Raw genomic sequence first — 17,915 nt, forward strand, 5'->3', positions numbered from 1 at the left:
GGCTCTCGGCCGGTTGAAAATAGTGGAAACAGCCAGGGTAGCATGGAGAAACCACTGTGACACCAACCGTCTGAGCAGAAATACTCAATCCTGGAATGACCTAAAAACCTATTTGAGAAAGAGATTTTGTCCCCGTGGATTTTTGGAAACCAAAATGAACGAATTTTTAGAGCTAAAGCAGGAGAACAAAACCATTGAAGAATATCACCAGGCCTTTGCTATTCTACTCAAATACTCACCACCTCTAGATGAAGAATAGCTCATGGGCCAGGTTCATTCGGGCAATGAACGAACCCTTGGACACACTGGTCAAAAATGCCAAACCACTGTCCATGGTTGAAGCTGTAAAAATGGCAAAGGATTTTGCCAAAGCCTTTGTAGTAAAGATCCCGCCAAAGCCTGCACCCTCTAACTTTAAAAGATTCCAAGCCCAGGAAAGTACTTCAAACTTTCCACCCCCAAAGAGGCAGCAAGGGCCGATTCAGAATGAGGATGCAGGAAGATTCCAAAGTGAAGGAAGACCCTTCCCCCAGAATACTTTCTCAGGAGGCCCACCTATTTTAAGGATTCAGAACGATAAGCTCAGAAGTGAGAACCGGTGTTTTGGATGCCAAGGTTTTGGTCATTAGTTAAAAGACTGCCCAACTCTTGCCATGTCAAGGGGACAGGGAAGTCTAGGACCCCGAATTCAGAGACCAATCCCTTCATACCAGTCTAATCAGGGTCCGTCTCGCCCAAGCCAGGATAACCCCAGAAGAACTCCAACTCAACCATCTGCCTTTGTCCAGAGTAACCTCAGAACTCCTTTCCAGAACAGGGGCAACCAAAGAGAAAGAATTCCACCTCAAACTGCAGCAGCCAGAGCAGTCACAATTTCAGAAGAAGTAGAAGAGGAAAAAAGGGCAGATCTATACTGCAACTGAAAACCAAGGGCTTAACCGACAGTTCTCAAATCATCCATACTCCAGTAGAATACCAGGGAAAAATCGACCGTCCACTTCCAAGGCGTAACGTTGGAAGTGATTGAAGAAGAAGAAGAAGATGAAAGAGATCATACTCCACCTGCGAGATGAGGACATCTCGCGTTGGGTAGAATTTAAGATTCCTCCTCCAACCCCTTTTTGATGTCTAGTATCTTCCCCTGTAATCAATTCCCTCTTCAGAAATATAAGAGATCTCGTCTCTACCTGTTTTGACTTAGAGAGAGAAAATATTCTAGAGAGAGAATATTCAGATTTTGAATATTTTAGATAGAAAATGTGAGATCCGTGTCGCCACCGCGCAATGGATTCGGGGTACTAGCATTGGAAGTAGCACTTCATGCTCGGGGCAGGGTCCCACACTCAGGGCCTCGTCCACGGATATCCGGACAAGAGACTAATCCGTCGATTTTTCCAAAACCGAACCCGGAAAAACTCCCCTTACCCGGAAAGCACGGGCGATTCCACCAAGATAACTTTTTACTCTAACGTAGTCAAGATCATTACTGATCACGCTGATCCGACTGCTCCTATAAAGATACTCGGTCCGATCAAGGAAGAAACTTACACTTGGATCATTGGGATCAACGCTTTTTTCCCCATCAAGAGGCACAGTCGTTGATTCCTATCCATAGAACAATTACTATCCGGGATTTACTGTATCTATCATAATAACAGAAATTGAGTCTCGATTTACGGATCCATCAGTCCAGCGTAACCCCATCCAGTCCCATGGGTTAGCCAACCGCCCAACCACTGTAGTGATGGGATCCAATTAAGAATTTGGTTAGGTTCTGTCCCGGGTACCAAGGAAAAGAGTTCCAAGGCCCCCTAGCCGGAAGTTCATGCAAACATAAAACTAGTCACACCACTTACACACCCAATATGAAATTGCCTTTTTCTTAGCATCAGCTAACTTTAAAACAATCCTTTAATGAAACCATTATGTCACTGATGACAATCCTCAAAGTCTCTGGTTGAATCCGTATTTCCAGTCATTCATTCATCGGTATACTTATGGCATCATTGGCAACCAGAACGCTCACCACCTGTTCACTCAGGGGCCTTTTCCATAGTTCCTAGCTCATAGTAACCAGCAATATATTCATATAATAGAATGGAATCTTCGTGGAAGATCAGCAAGATCAACCCACAGATCCATATAAAAGAGCCATGGATCATCCGTTGAGGACCAGCAAGGTCAATCAACCAGATCCATGCCCGGTTTCAGAAAACAACTCTTACTCCTTGTTCCAATATCTTCCACGACGCACGTGTGGGTATCTTCGACGACCCAGAGCCCGAGCACCGTATGGTCAGCACCCTCTAGGATCCTTCGTAGTAGGTGACCTAGTGCTTCACTCATAGGCTGCTTCCTTGGTCCCTCATCCACCGTACCGGAAGCTCACCATTTAAATCAAACCGAGGCTAGTCAAGACCTCGATCGACCTTGCTACGCGAGACGTCCTCATTTGACTCTCCGTCAGCAGTTGCAACTTTATGAGTTCGGTCTTCATGACCTTAATCCTCAAGACGGTCAAAATGCTTCCCCAGCATTCTTGACATAAAACAGTCATTTACAAACAGTCACAAAATACAGTTTCTATAACGAACTCTCGTCTTTCCACATTATCCACTCTCGGACCACATTACTTATTCCACATTCCGTTCAATGGGTACTCCTTCTCATCCATTCACTCATATAGACTACACATTATTTCACATACACATCCACATTCATTATTCTACATACATATCCATGTTCGTACGTCCACATCATACGTCCGATTTCACATTCATACATATGCATCTACATGCATACATCCACATCCACATTCATACATCCATACTTCCATTTCCACATCCACACATCCAGATTCACATTCATACATCCACATTCACATGCATACATCCATTTTCACATCCTCATTCACACATCCACATTCACATACATACATCCACATCCGTATCTACATCCATACATCCACATCCACATCTTCATTCACATTCACATCCATACATCCACATCTACATACATACATCCATTTTCACATCCTCATTCATGCATCCACATCCACTTACATACATACACATCCGTATATCTACATCCATACATCCATACATCCACATCCACATCCATATTCACATTCATACATACACATCTACATGCATACATCCACATCCACATTCATACATCCACACTTCCATTTCCACATCATTCACATTCATACATCCTTTTCCACATTTATACATACGCATCTACATGCATACATCCACATCTACATTCATACATCCATACTTCCACTTCCACATCCACACATCCACATTCACATTCATACATCCACATCCACATCCACACATCCATACATACACATCCACATTCACATTCACATCCATATCTACATTCATACATCCATATTACATCCATTCTCGTCCTAACTGAAAAGATGCAGGGGGGAAGAGAGCTTGAGCTCTTGCAAGCACGCACACACACTCACAAAACCCTAATAGAGAACACACAAGGTGAGAGGCTGAAAATCTTCTCTTTCTCTACTCAACACTCAACACACCATATACAAGAATAAGAGTACACACAATATGAAAGGTACTCAACCAAATACATACACGGGTTCTCTATAGTGTGAACCCGACTAAATGAGCTGGCGCTATAACTATGCCAGTCTTTAGAGTGGCTGTCACACAGCCTGTCATCCCACTGGCCGCATATCACCCAAGATCTCACCAACCATGCCAGTGGTGTAAGTGCGGGGCCTATCCCCCAGGCGAGTCATCAGTGTCCACCGCCTCACTAGAGCTCGATATCTCAACACTCCCCCTCGAGCTCAACTCCATCTCATGTACACCAAGCGAAGCCCTGAATCTGCGGAGCTTCTCTGTACCCAATGCTTTGGTGAAGATGTCAGCTACCTGATCCTCTGTGCTGACATAAACAAGGTCAAGGTCTCCTGCCAAGACCTTCTCTCTGACGAAGTGGTAGTGGACCTCTATGTGCTTCGTACGAGCATGAAAGACTGGGTTCCTGGCCAACTGTATACTGCTAATGTTGTCACAGAAAATGACAACCTGTCTATCCACTGATAGACCCAAATCTGCAAGTAGCTTTCTCAACCAAGCTACCTCACATGCTGCCATAGCAGCTCCTCTGTACTCCGCCTCTGTACTCGATAGAGCAACCGTAGGCTGCTTCTTGCTGCTCCAAGTCACAGCAGCACTCCCCAAAGAAAACATGAATCCACTGGTAGATCTTCTATCTGAGATACTACCAGCCCAATCAGCATCTGTGTACCCATGTACACATATCTCTGTCCCAGTCTCATAGAATAGTCCACAATGCAAAGTAGACCTCACATACCTCAGTATGCGTCTCACTGCATCCAAATGCGGTTTCCGTGGAACCTGCATAAACTGACTCACCAACCCAACAGCATAGCTCAAATCTGGTCTGGTGATCGTCATGTAGATCAAACTTCCTACTATGCTCCTGTACATAGTAGGATCCTCCAAGATCTCTCCTGAATCTGCACTCAACTTGCCATTCTGATCCAATGGCACAGAAATAGGCTTACAGCCTGTCATACCATACTTGGACAACATGTCCAAGCCATACTGTCTCTGCAGTAATCCAATACCATGTGGTGACCTAATCACCTCAATGCCCAAGAAATATCTGAGCTCCCCCAGATCTTTCATCTCAAACTTCTGTCTTAGCAAGATCTTTACATCAAAGATCTCTGCATCATGGTCCCCCGTAATGATCAAGTCATCTACATAGATGACAACAAGCACAACTCCTCTATCACCATGTCTCACATACGGCGAGAAATCTGCATTGGCTACATGAAAGCCAATAGTGACAAGATATTCAGAAATCTTGTCAGACCATGCTCTTGGTGCTTGTTTTAAGCCATACAAGGCTTTCTTCAACCTGCAAACATGCTCAGGGTGACCCACATCCTCATAACCAGGTGGCTGCAACATATACACCTCTTCTTGCAAATCACCATGCAAGAATGCATTCTTTACATCCATCTGATGTAAAGACCATTGCTTTGACGCAGCCACTGCTATCACAACTCTCACCGTTGCCATCTTGGCAACTGGGCTGAAAGTTTCCTCATAATCAATCCCATATGTCTGCGCATATCCTTTGGCTACCAATCTAGCCTTGTACCTGTTTATGCTTCCATCACTGTTATGTTTAACTTTGTACACCCACTTGCATCCAATGGCTTTCTTGCCTTCAGGCAATTGCACTAAATCCCAAGTTTCATTTCCATATAGTGCATCCATCTCCTCATCCATAGCTTTCTCCCAACACACATTTCCAACAGCCTCATCAATGCATGTGGGCTCAACAACCTGCACAACCTTTGCCATATATGCATAGTGATGTGCCACATAACCATCATATGTAAATCTCTGCACAGGGTTCTTCACTCTCCCTGATGTTCGCAGCTTTTCATTCATGGCTTCCATAGCCTTCTTTACACCAGGTGTTCTCATAGCTGGGATCCCAAGCTCCTCATCAAGGCTCATATCTGAGCCACTAGACTCTCCATCAACATGAGAATGCCCTGCAGAAATGTCAGGCATACCAAGGGGCTCAACCACTTTCTCTTTTCCTTTACGTGATGTACTAATCACATTTGCAGGGCTGGTATTATGACGCAGCCTGCCACTCCATGGTCTATCAACAGACCCACTAGATGAGGACTCTCCTGGCCCACTCAAAGACTGTGATTGCTGACCTGCATTCTGTGCAACCACACTTCCACTCAAATCAGCCCCAACAGCTTCTTTTTCAGCAGCATACCAGCTGCTCATCTCATCAAAGACAACATCCCTGCTTACCCTCAACTCACGTGTAGCAGGGTTATAACACCTGTATCCCTTTTGCTCAAGGGAATATCCAATAAACACACATTTTTCAGCTTTCGGATCCAGCTTGGTTCTCAGCTCATCTGGCACATGCACATATGCAATGCATCCAAAAACTTTCAGATGAGATAAATCTGGTTTTCTGCCAGTAAACCTCTCCTCTGGAGTTACATCATGTATGGCTGCAGTTGGAGTCCTGTTCATGATGTATACTGCTGTAGAAACAGCCTCAGCCCAATAGCAATGCGGCATATTCTTCTCTTCCATCAATGCCCGCGCAATCTCAGCAATGTGCCTGTTTTTCCGCTCAGCAACTCCATTTTGCTGCGGAGTGTATCTGCATGTATACTGTCTCCGAATACCATTCTTCTTCAAATATTCAGAGAACTCATTGGAGAAGTACTCTCCCCCTCCATCTGACCTTAGGCACTTTACATATTTCCCTGTTTGCTTTTCAACCAAAAATCTGAAATTCTGAAAGTGAGTGAACACCTCACTCTTCTCCTTCATGAAATATACCCACACTTTCCTTGTGTGGTCATCAATGAAAGTCACATAGTACCTGCAGCCTCCCATAGATATGGTCTTTGTAGGACCCCATACATCTGAATGCACAACATCTAGTGCATTTCTGCTCACATATCTGTTACGTGGAAACACATGCTTTGTTTGCTTCCCAAATTGGCATGCTTCACATATTTTCTGCATACCTTCCACTTTAAATTTTGGCAGCCCTGTCACAATTCCTTTTGTCTGCATAGACTTCAATCTCTGCACATTCACATGACCAATCCTTTTATGCCATATGTCTGTGTCTGCAACAACTCCTGAACCATTTGCAAACATTGCAGCACTCATTTCAGGCATGTCTACATCCAACGTAAACATTCTGCCCACTCTGTTGCCTTTTGCAACCAACCTGCACTTGTCTTTAAAATCTTCAACATAACACCCATCAGGGTAAAACCGAACCTGCAAACCCTGCTCAATCATCTGGCCAACTGAAACCAGATTCTTTGTTATGTTCGGTACATGAAGTACATCTGCAAGGTACTTCACTTTGCCATCCTGCATAGACAATGGCACATCTCCAATGTGGGCAATTGGATGAGCAGTGTCATCCCCTGTTTCCACAAAACCTGGTCTTTCCGGGTTTTTCATCTCCTTGAACCACTCCCCATGACTCGTCATGTGGTTCGAAGCGCCTGAATCCACATACCATACATTATCCTTTTGTGCTGCATCAACATTTTCAGACATGGCATTCACAACATGCTGCATAACAAACAACCTTTCATTATCCTCATTATTTCTGCTTGAGGATGCATAGTTGTTTTGCTGCACTTTCCCATTTTGCATGTCAGCCTGCTTCTTATAACATTCTGACTGCACATGTCCTAGCTTACCACAATAGTAGCATTCACGTGCATCATTATATTGCCTTTGCCAATTTCCACGGCCTCTTTGACTCCCCCTGCCTCTGAATTTGCCTCTTCCACCTGTGTGTTGTTGTTGTTGTTGTTGATTCTGGGACTGTTGTTGTTGATGCTGCTGCTGGCCATAATTCTGATTACCTGTTCGGCCACCTCCTTGACCACGTCCACGGCCTCCTCTACCTCGTCCTCTTCCTGAACTCGTGTAGAAGGCCTGTTGCTCTGAACTGTTTTTACTTTGTGAAGACTGTTGGTCTTCACCCAAGCTCTTCTCTTCGATAATCAGCATAGACACCAAATCTGTAAAATTGGGAATGTTTTCCCGAGTCTGAATGGACGTCTTGAACGCCTTGTATTGTGGCCCGAGACCACGTAGACAGACTTCCACCTTGTCATCATCATCTACTGATACACCAATAGATGCAAGGGATTCCACAATACCCTTTATCTTCAATGCATAGTCATTCACAGACATGCTCTTTGTCTCCACAGTATGAAGCTCATTCTTCAACTGTATCTTGCGTGCCTTGGTATTTGTTTCATAGAGCTTTACCAAGGTGTCCCACGCCTCCTTGGGGGACTTGGCATCCTGAATGTGCCCAATCATGGTGTCCTGTATACTAATGGAAAGCCAATACATAACCTTCCTGGCTCCTTGGTTCCAGTCTTTAAACTCTTTCACATCTGCAGCACAGTCGGATTTATATCCGGTATCTCTGGTGCCTCTTCATGCTCACCTTCTATGTAGTCCCAATAGCCTTTTCCCATCAGGAAATTCGTTAACCTGAACCTCCAAGCATGGAAGTTATTCTTATCTAGCTTCTCAGCCACAATCTGTGTTATGCCATCATTAGACATCTTGCCAAATACACAATTTCACCAGAAACTGCACTCTGGTTTTTCTGCACAAATGCTGTATTTTCTGCACAGCGGTACTGCAATCCACTCAAATGTCACAACCAGTGACCTCAATGCACATACATACACCCAATGGCAACTGTAGACCTCTTTGCAGCACCCACAGTGTCTGCACAGTCAATCTGTCTTCCTGCAGTACTTAAAACAGAGTTCTGCAGAGAATCGATGACTTACCCGCAGTGCTCGAAATAGCCTGCTTTCTGAAAACCGGAGGTCCAGACGCGCCCGAAACGCGTTTTCGGCCCGAAAATTTCGACCTTGCTACGCGAGACGTCCTCATTTGACTCTCCGTCAGCAGTTGCAACTTTATCAGTTCGGTCTTCATGACCTTCATCCTCAAGACGGTCAAAATGCTTCCCCAGCATTCTTGACATAAAACAGTCATTTACAAACAGTCACAAAATACAGTTTCTATAACGAACTCTCGTCTTTCCACATTATCCACTCTCGGACCACATTACTTATTCCACATTCCGTTCAATGGGTACTCCTTCTCATCCGTTCACTCATATAGACTACACATTATTTCACATACACATCCACATTCATTATTCTACATACATATCCATGTTCGTACGTCCACATCATACATCCGATTTCACATTCATACATATGCATCTACATGCATACATCCACATCCACATTCATACATCCATACTTCCATTTCCACATCCACACATCCAGATTCACATTCATACATCCACATTCACATGCATACATCCATTTTCACATCCTCATTCACACATCCACATTCACATACATACATCCACATCCGTATCTACATCCATACATCCACATCCACATCTTCATTCACATTCACATCCATACATCCACATCTACATACATACATCCATTTTCACATCCTCATTCATGCATCCACATCCACTTACATACATACACATCCGTATATCTACATCCATACATCCATACATCCACATCCACATCCATATTCACATTCATACATACACATCTACATGCATACATCCACATCCACATTCATACATCCACACTTCCATTTCCACATCATTCACATTCATACATCCTTTTCCACATTTATACATACGCATCTACATGCATACATCCACATCTACATTCATACATCCATACTTCCACTTCCACATCCACACATCCACATTCACATTCATACATCCACATCCACATCCACACATCCATACATACACATCCACATTCACATTCACATCCATATCTACATTCATACATCCATATTACATCCATTCTCGTCCTAACTGAAAAGATGCAGGGGGGAAGAGAGCTTGAGCTCTTGCAAGCACGCACACACACTCACAAAACCCTAATAGAGAACACACAAGGTGAGAGGCTGAAAATCTTCTCTTTCTCTACTCAACACTCAACACACCATATACAAGAATAAGAGTACACACAATATGAAAGGTACTCAACCAAATACATACACGGGTTCTCTATAGTGTGAACCCGACTAAATGAGCTGGCGCTATAACTATGCCAGTCTCTAGAGTGGCTGCCACACAGCCTGTCATCCCACTGGCCGCATATCACCCAAGATCTCACCAACCATGCCAGTGGTGTAAGTGCGGGGCCTATCCCCCAGGCGAGTCATCAGTGTCCACCGCCTCACTAGAGCTCGATATCTCAACACTCCCCCTCGAGCTCAACTCCATCTCATGTACACCAAGCGAAGCCCTGAATCTGCGGAGCTTCTCTGTACCCAATGCTTTGGTGAAGATGTCAGCTACCTGATCCTCTGTGCTGACATAAACAAGGTCAAGGTCTCCTGCCAAGACCTTCTCTCTGACGAAGTGGTAGTGGACCTCTATGTGCTTCGTACGAGCATGAAAGACTGGGTTCCTGGCCAACTGTATACTGCTAATGTTGTCACAGAAAATGACAACCTGTCTATCCACTGATAGACCCAAATCTGCAAGTAGCTTTCTCAACCAAGCTACCTCACATGCTGCCATAGCAGCTCCTCTGTACTCCGCCTCTGTACTCGATAGAGCAACCGTAGGCTGCTTCTTGCTGCTCCAAGTCACAGCAGCACTCCCCAAAGAAAACATGAATCCACTGGTAGATCTTCTATCTGAGATACTACCAGCCCAATCAGCATCTGTGTACCCATGTACACATATCTCTGTCCCAGTCTCATAGAATAGTCCACAATGCAAAGTAGACCTCACATACCTCAGTATGCGTCTCACTGCATCCAAATGCGGTTTCCGTGGAACCTGCATAAACTGACTCACCAACCCAACAGCATAGCTCAAATCTGGTCTGGTGATCGTCATGTAGATCAAACTTCCTACTATGCTCCTGTACATAGTAGGATCCTCCAAGATCTCTCCTGAATCTGCACTCAACTTGCCATTCTGATCCAATGGCACAGAAATAGGCTTACAGCCTGTCATACCATACTTGGACAACATGTCCAAGCCATACTGTCTCTGCAGTAATCCAATACCATGTGGTGACCTAATCACCTCAATGCCCAAGAAATATCTGAGCTCCCCCAGATCTTTCATCTCAAACTTCTGTCTTAGCAAGATCTTTACATCAAAGATCTCTGCATCATGGTCCCCCGTAATGATCAAGTCATCTACATAGATGACAACAAGCACAACTCCTCTATCACCATGTCTCACATACGGCGAGAAATCTGCATTGGCTACATGAAAGCCAATAGTGACAAGATATTCAGAAATCTTGTCAGACCATGCTCTTGGTGCTTGTTTTAAGCCATACAAGGCTTTCTTCAACCTGCAAACATGCTCAGGGTGACCCACATCCTCATAACCAGGTGGCTGCAACATATACACCTCTTCTTGCAAATCACCATGCAAGAATGCATTCTTTACATCCATCTGATGTAAAGACCATTGCTTTGACGCAGCCACTGCTATCACAACTCTCACCGTTGCCATCTTGGCAACTGGGCTGAAAGTTTCCTCATAATCAATCCCATATGTCTGCGCATATCCTTTGGCTACCAATCTAGCCTTGTACCTGTTTATGCTTCCATCACTGTTATGTTTAACTTTGTACACCCACTTGCATCCAATGGCTTTCTTGCCTTCAGGCAATTGCACTAAATCCCAAGTTTCATTTCCATATAGTGCATCCATCTCCTCATCCATAGCTTTCTCCCAACACACATTTCCAACAGCCTCATCAATGCATGTGGGCTCAACAACCTGCACAACCTTTGCCATATATGCATAGTGATGTGCCACATAACCATCATATGTAAATCTCTGCACAGGGTTCTTCACTCTCCCTGATGTTCGCAGCTTTTCATTCATGGCTTCCATAGCCTTCTTTACACCAGGTGTTCTCATAGCTGGGATCCCAAGCTCCTCATCAAGGCTCATATCTGAGCCACTAGACTCTCCATCAACATGAGAATGCCCTGCAGAAATGTCAGGCATACCAAGGGGCTCAACCACTTTCTCTTTTTCTTTACGTGATGTACTAATCACATTTGCAGGGCTGGTATTATGACGCAGCCTGCCACTCCATGGTCTATCAACAGACCCACTAGATGAGGACTCTACTGGCCCACTCAAAGACTGTGATTGCTGACCTGCATTCTGTGCAACCACACTTCCACTCAAATCAGCCCCAACAGCTTCTTTTTCAGCAGCATACCAGCTGCCCATCTCATCAAAGACAACATCCCTGCTTACCCTCAACTCACGTGTAGCAGGGTTATAACACCTGTATCCCTTTTGCTCAAGGGAATATCCAATAAACACACATTTTTCAGCTTTCGGATCCAGCTTGGTTCTCAGCTCATCTGGCACATGCACATATGCAATGCATCCAAAAACTTTCAGATGAGATAAATCTGGTTTTCTGCCAGTAAACCTCTCCTCTGGAGTTACATCATGTATGGCTGCAGTTGGAGTCCTGTTCATGATGTATACTGCTGTAGAAACAGCCTCAGCCCAATAGCAATGCGGCATATTCTTCTCTTCCATCAATGCCCGCGCAATCTCAGCAATGTGCCTGTTTTTCCGCTCAGCAACTCCATTTTGCTGCGGAGTGTATCTGCATGTATACTGTCTCCGAATACCATTCTTCTTCAAATATTCAGAGAACTCATTGGAGAAGTACTCTCCCCCTCCATCTGACCTTAGGCACTTTACATATTCAGAGAACTCATTGGAGAAGTACTCTCCCCCTCCATCTGACCTTAGGCACTTTACATATTTCCCTGTTTGCTTTTCAACCAAAAATCTGAAATTCTGAAAGTGAGTGAACACCTCACTCTTCTCCTTCATGAAATATACCCACACTTTCCTTGTGTGGTCATCAATGAAAGTCACATAGTACCTGCAGCCTCCCATAGATATGGTCTTTGTAGGACCCCATACATCTGAATGCACAACATCTAGTGCATTTCTGCTCACATATCTGTTACGTGGAAACACATGCTTTGTTTGCTTCCCAAATTGGCATGCTTCACATATTTTCTGCATACCTTCCACTTTAAATTTTGGCAGCCCTGTCACAATTCCTTTTGTCTGCATAGACTTCAATCTCTACACATTCACATGACCAATCCTTTTATGCCATATGTCTGTGTCTGCAACAACTCCTGAACCATTTGCAAACATTGCAGCACTCATTTCAGGCATGTCTACATCCAACGTAAACATTCTGCCCACTCTGTTGCCTTTTGCAACCAACCTGCACTTGTCTTTAAAATCTTCAACATAACACCCATCAGGGTTAAACCGAACCTGCAAACCCTGCTCAATCATCTGGCCAACTGAAACCAAATTCTTTGTTATGTTCGGTACATGAAGTACATATGCAAGGTACTTCACTTTGCCATCCTGCATAGACAATGGCACATCTCCAATGTGGGCAATTGGATGAGCAGTGTCATCCCCTGTTTCCACAAAACCTGGTCTTTCCGGGTTTCTCATCTCCTTGAACCACTCCCCATGACTCGTCATGTGGTTCGAAGCGCCTGAATCCACATACCATACATTATCCTTTTGTGCTGCATCAACATTTTCAGACATGGCATTCACAACATGCTGCATAACAAACAACCTTTCATTATCCTCATTATTTCTGCTTGAGGATGCATAGTTGTTTTGCTGCACTTTCCCATTTTGCATGTCAGCCTGCTTCTTATAACATTCTGACTGCACATGTCCTGGCTTACCACAATAGTAGCATTCACGTGCATCATTATATTGCCTTTGCCAATTTCCACGGCCTCTTTGACTCCCCCTGCCTCTGAATTTGCCTCTTCCACCTGTGTGTTGTTGTTGTTGTTGTTGATTCTGGGACTGTTGTTGTTGCTGCTGCTGCTGGCCATAATTCTGATTACCTGTTCGGCCACCTCCTTGACCACGTCCACGGCCTCCTCTACCTCGTCCTCTTCCTGAACTCGTGTAGAAGGCCTGTTGCTCTGAACTGTTTTTACTTTGTGAAGACTGTTGGTCTTCACCCAAGCTCTTCTCTTCAATAATCAGCATAGACACCAAATCTGTAAAATTGGGAATGTTTTCCCGAGTCTGAATGGACGTCTTGAACGCCTTGTATTGTGGCCCGAGACCACGTAGACAGACTTCCACCTTGTCATCATCATCTACTGATACACCAATAGATGCAAGGGATTCCACAATACCCTTTATCTTCAATGCATAGTCATTCACAGACATGCTCTTTGTCTCCACAGTATGAAGCTCATTCTTCAACTGTATCTTGCGTGCCTTGATATTTGTTTCATAGAGCTTTACCAAGGTGTCCCACGCCTCCTTGGGGGACTTGGCATCCTGAATGTGCCCAATCATGGTGTCCTGTATACTAATGGAAAGCCAATACATAACCTTCCTGGCTCCTTGGTTCCAGTCTTTAAACTCTTTCACATCTGCAGAGCAGTCGTTTTTATATCTGGTATCTCTGGTGCCTCTTCATGCTCACCTTCTATGTAGTCCCAATAGCCTTTTCCCATCAGGAAATTCGTTAACCTGAACCTCCAAGCATGGAAGTTATTCTTATCTAGCTTCTCAGCCACAATCTGTGTTATGCCATCATTAGACATCTTGCCAAATACACAATTTCACCAGAAACTGCACTCTGGTTTTTCTGCACAAATGCTGTATTTTCTGCACAGCGGTACTGCAATCCACTCAAATGTCACAACCAGTGACCTCAATGCACATACATACATCCAATGGCAACTGTAGACCTCTTTGCAGCACCCACAGTGTCTGCACAGTCAATCTGTCTTCCTGCAGTACTTAAAACAGAGTTCTGCAGAGAATCGATGACTTACCCGCAGTGCTCGAAATAGCCTGCTTTCTGAAAAACGGAGGTCCAGACGCGCCCGAAACGTGTTTTCTCCCGCGAAGAAAGCTCCTCAATCGGAGATCGTTTGCCGGTGCCTCCCGTAGAGCTCCCGACAAGGGTGTAGTCACCAACACAATAGGGAAGAGTAGTTGAAGCTCTTACCCTCGTACCGCTTCCTGTGGTTCTCTTGCTTGCAGCTCAGCCCTTAGCACGAACCAGGCTCTGATACCATGAAAAGATGCAGGGGGGAAGAGAGCTTGAGCTCTTGCAAGCACGCACACACACTCACAAAACCCTAATAGAGAACACACAAGGTGAGAGGCTGAAAATCTTCTCTTTCTCTACTCAACACTCAACACACCATATACAAGAATAAGAGTACACACAATATGAAAGGTACTCAACCAAATACATACACGGGTTCTCTATAGTGTGAACCCGACTAAATGAGCTGGCGCTATAACTATGCCAGTCTCTAGAGTGGCTGTCACACAGCCTGTCATCCCACTGGCCGCATATCACCCAAGATCTCACCAACCATGCCAGTGGTGTAAGTGCGGGGCCTATCCCCCAGGCGGGTCATCAGTGTCCACCGCCTCACTAGAGCTTGATATCTCAACACTAACACATCCCATATACATCTTATCACACATCCATATCTACATTCATACATCCATATTACATCCATTCTCGTCCGAACACATCCCATATACATCTTATCACATCTTATCACATCTCATACACCTCTTATCACATCCTATCACTTTCCATACGCATCTTATCACATCTTATCACATCTCATACACCTCTTATCACATCCTATCACTTCCCATACGTATCTTATCACATATTATCACATCTCATACACCTCTTATCACATCTTATCACATTTTATATCTTTTTATAGAATACAAGAGAATTCTTATATCTGATATAAGATTTCTCTACACATTTATTAATGCATAAATTCCATTTAAGGAGACTAACACTTTCGAATTAAAAATCAATCTTTATGCATCTTCCTATGCATAAATTCATTTTAAATGAAAATGACACTTTTGAATTAAAATTCAATCTTTTATGCAACTTCCTATGCATAAACTAAATTTAGGTGAGAATTGATACTTTTGAATTAAAAATGCATCTTTTATGCATCTTCCTATGCATAAATTCAATTTGGATGAGAATAACACTTTTGAATTAAAATTGCATCTTTTATGCAACTTCCTATGCAACTTCCTATGCATAAACTCAATTTAGATGAGAATTGACACTTTTGAATTAAAAATGCATCTTTTATGCATCTTCCTATGCATAAATTCAATTTGGATGAGAATAACACTTTTGAATTGAAATTCTATTCTTTTATGCATCTTCCTATGCATAAATTCAATTTAGATGAGAATGACACTTTGAATTAAAAATCAAACTTTTATGCATCTTCTTATGCATAAATTCAATTTGGTAGGAATTACACTTTTTAGATAAAAAAATTTCTCTTATGCATCTAAGTTATGCATAAAATCCATTTATGATGAAAATCACACTTTTAGTATAAAAAGAATATCTTTTATGCATACCTCTATGCATAAAATCCAATATGATAAAAGTAACACTTTTACAATAAAATAATCATCTTTTATGCATACCTCTATGCATGAAATTCAAATATGATAAAAGTCACACTTTTATAATAAAATAATCAACTTTTATGCATACCTCTATGCATGAAATTCAAATATGATAAAAGTCACACTTTTATAATAATATAATCAACTTTTATGCATACCTCTATGCATGAAATTCAAATATGATAAAAGTCACACTTTATAATAAAATAATCAACTTTTATGCATACCTCTATGCATGAAATTCAATTATGATAAAAGTCACACTTTCATAATAAAATAATCAACTTTTATGCATACCTCTATGTATGAAATTCAAATATGATAAAAGAAACACTTTTATATTAAAATAATAATCTTTTATGCATACCTCTATGCATGAAATCCAAATATGATAAAAGAAACACTTTTATATTAAAATAATAATCTTTTATGCATACCTCTATGCATGAAATCCAAATATGATAAAAGAAACACTTTTATAATAAAATAATCATCAATTATGCATAACATAAAAATCAATTTCTCCATGATTACAATAAAATTCTTTCAAATAATCTAGATGATAATTCATAGAATATAGAAGGAAGTTCTCTTTTCATGTTTTGAATGAAATTATTTTATGTGTAATTTTTATAAAAATTTTGCCATAGCTCCGCTACTATGATTGATAAATCTCAATTTATTTTGAAGGATAAAGCTTATCATTAAGGGAATGATTAGAATGATCCCTAATTGGATCATTAACCCAATATTGGATTGAATCATCAATATTCATGAAATACATAAACTAAAAGCATAGAAAAAAGCTATTAATTTGGACTCAAGCATAGATTAATCTTGGATTAAGGAAAAGCTTTATGAAAAGCTTCATTTGGATTGAGAATGGGTCATGAGTATGACCATTTCTTGAGTGAGAGAGAGAAATTACATAAAAATCATTAGAATGAAGCATAAATGGAAATTTATGTAATTCTTTACTATCATTAATCAATTAACTTCAATAGCATTCATCAAATTATGTAACTCTTCACTACCATTCATCAAATTATGTAACTCTTCACTACCATTCATCAATTGACTTCAATAGCATTCAAAGACCATTCCAATTAAGCTTCTTAAGCTTGAGAGGGGTTGAGAAGAGAGAAGCATTGAGAAATTATAGAAAAGATAAAAATTCACCATTTACCTTACAAATTACTTGATTCTTTGTTCACGGTAGAGGCCCCCAACCAATCATTTGGTTAAGTATGTTGATGGAGTCACCAATGGGGATTGAAGAAAGAGGGAAGCTCCAATTTCTTCAATTTGGAGAGAATTTTAGAGAATAGTAGAAATTAGCATTATTTCAGCATAACTCTAGTATAGTAAAGTTCTTCTCTTTTTTTCAAAGGACTCATGTTCTATTTATAGTAGAGGGAAGCTCTAACCAAAGCTAACTGAATTCTAGAATTTTCTAATTTTAGTTTGGTTGAATTTGGACTAGATTTGGACCTAGTTTGGTTACTTTTTGATTCGGTTTGGTTCCATTTTGATTTGGTTTGGTTCAAGAGAGAGGAGAGATGAAATATCTCAATTTTTATGAGTTTAAAACTCATTCAAGCATGTGAAATATGCACCTCCTTTAATGGACTCCCCTTCCTTACATATGTGTCAAAATGGAATCATTATACCCAAAATATCTCATATTTTTAATATTGCTCATAGTTTTTTACTAATAAACCTTGTACATTTTCAACTCTTCATCTTAT

Source organism: Cibotium barometz, chromosome 19, assembly GCF_041138505.1.
Source record: "Cibotium barometz isolate CiBa-2024 chromosome 19, ASM4113850v1, whole genome shotgun sequence".
NCBI classification, from domain to species: domain Eukaryota; kingdom Viridiplantae; phylum Streptophyta; class Polypodiopsida; order Cyatheales; family Cibotiaceae; genus Cibotium; species Cibotium barometz.